Here is a 2,500-nt window from a genome sequence, read left to right on the forward strand (position 1 = left end):
TTCATGTGCAGTCCAGTCCTGAAAGAGAGCTCAAAGGCCTGATTGTTATAAGTAGACCCAACCTTATAGGGTCATTAACAATTCAGCAATATTAACTAGGGCTCATTATTTCAGGAATTGATTAATCTGTCAATTACTGAATCTGCCAAGCTGTCTTCTAGTTTTTTATTCATCAAATAGCAGCTATAACAGCTTCATCTCTTCTGGGAAGGCTTCCCACAAGGGTTAGGAGTGTGTTTATGGGAATTTCTGACCGTTCTTCCAGAAGAGCATTTGTGAGGTCAGACACTGATGTTAGATGAGAAGACCTGGCTCACAGTCTCCACTCTAATTCATCCCAAAGGTGTTCTATGGGGTTGAGGTCAGGACTCTGTGCAGGCCAGTCAAGTTCTTCCACATCAAACTGGCCCATCCGTGTCTTTATGGACCTGCTTTGTGCACTGGTGCTCAGTCATGTTGGAACAGGAAGGGGCCGTCCCCAAAACTGTTCCCACAAAGTTGGGAGCATGAAAATCTCTTGGTGCTGAAGCTTTAAGAGTTCCTTTCACTGGAACTAAGGGGCCGAGCCCAACTCCTGAAAACAACCCCACACCATGATCCCCCCTCCACCAAACTTTACACTCAGCACAATGCAGTCTCCTGGCAACCGCCAAACCCAGACTCATCCTTCGGATTTCCAGAAGGTGAAGCGGGATTGGTCACTCCAGAGAACCCGTCTCCACTGCTCTAGAGTCCAGTGGCGGCGCTTTACACCACTGCATTCCACGCTTTGCATTGCGCTTGGTGATGTAAGGCTTGGATGCAGCTGCTCGGCCATGGAAACCCATTCCATGAAGCTCTCTACGCTGTTCTTGAGCTGATCTGAAGGCCACATGAAGTTTGGAGGTCTGTAGTGATTGACTCTGCAGAAAGTCGGTGACCTCTGCGCACTATGCCCCTCAGCATCCGCTGACCCCTCTCTGTCATTTTACGTGGCCGGCCACTTCGTGGCTGAGCTGCTGTCGTTCCCAATCGCTTCCACTTTGTTATAATCCCACTGACAGTGGACTGTGGAATATTTAGTAGTGAGGAAATTTCACGACTGGACTTGCTGCACAGGTGGCGTCCGATCACGGTACCACGCTGGAATTCACTGAGCTCCTGAGAGCGACCCATTCTTTCACTAATGTCTGTAGAAGCAGTCTGCAGGCCTAGGGGCTCGGCTTTATACACCTGTGGCCGTGGAAGTGACTGGAACACCTGAATTCACTGATTTGGATGGGTGAGTGAAAACTTTTGGAAATACAGTGGACCATCATAGTCAGTATTACAAAACCGTGAACTGTTTCCAAACCTCATTATGAGAATAACACATTAAAATAAGCAAAAAACCTATGGAACTAAGAAAAAATAGAAGTAATCTGAAAACAGGATTTTTAGGAGAATACTCTGCATTTGAGTAAAAGTGATGATGGGACTGCAATGCATCCAGTGAGAGTAAACAAATACACCACATTCATGACGTATGCATGCAAAAACATGACCATAACAGTAATATATGCTTAAAGCAACATTATGTAACAATGTTACCTTAAAATAACAGCTTCAAATCCATTGTGATGGCACACTTTTTTTGATGGTACATCATCTGTCAATGCCATTTCGCGCCAGGTACACCTGCTATAGAGCTAGGTAAATTTGGAGGAGTGGCCACGAGGCCACTTAACTACATAACACTCCAGCACCACAACTCACACCAACAACTACGGGTCTTTGGCTAGCTGTAATAAGTAGCTCGGTATGCTCAGCATTGACATCATTGCAGAGGCTGCAGAAAAAGAGAGCGTGACCAAGCAAGAGAGCAGAAAAGAGTAAACACTGGGCTGGCTTTATTTGTCGGCGAGAGCTAAAAGAGATAAAACAATGTAATACCGTCTCACGAATAATAGGACACCAACGAAAACCCGACAGCAGCCTGTACATCCCTGCCAGTGTTATTTATGACTGCGCAGCAGGCTGTAACCGTCGGTGTCCTTATCTTAACCTTATATCATATCCAACTATGCACTAACTGTCTATACGTCCAGTACACCTATAACACTCGCCTATGCACATCTGGTCTACGTTCGACACCTGAACCTACTGACCACACACATTTTGTCTGTCTTTTACTGTCTTTTGTCTTTGCACTGTTTACTATGCATCTTTTATTACTGCACTGGAAGAGTCGCCCCATAGTGTTTCGTTATACTGTACTACCCTGTATTGTATAATGACAAAGCTGAATTGAATTGAATTTTAATCTTTTAAGCTGACATAGTTCCTCTCTTGTGATGTGTTGACTTTGCTGGTGTTGTGCCGAATTCCGACCTCACAGCACAATCTGACTGCCCAACCATACAGACGCTACGGATTCTGCACATGTACGGCTGTCCATGAGGGGGGCTCACAGCACGATTCGTATTTTCAACAGTGGTGTAAAAGCGAAATACACTGCTCAACTGTAGGGAGACCCCAAGAA

The 2,500-nt window shown here is 45.4% G+C and overlaps 1 protein-coding gene across 14 annotated transcripts in view; it reads right to left on the bottom strand.

Annotated features, from left to right (window-relative positions):
- cep112 (centrosomal protein 112) overlaps window positions 1-2,500 on the bottom strand; it is a 238,026-nt gene that overhangs the window by 209,271 nt on the left and 26,255 nt on the right. The gene's annotated exons all lie outside the window — the stretch shown is intronic.

This window comes from Pygocentrus nattereri, chromosome 14, assembly GCF_015220715.1.
Source record: "Pygocentrus nattereri isolate fPygNat1 chromosome 14, fPygNat1.pri, whole genome shotgun sequence".
In the NCBI taxonomy this organism is placed as follows: Eukaryota; Metazoa; Chordata; class Actinopteri; order Characiformes; family Serrasalmidae; genus Pygocentrus; species Pygocentrus nattereri.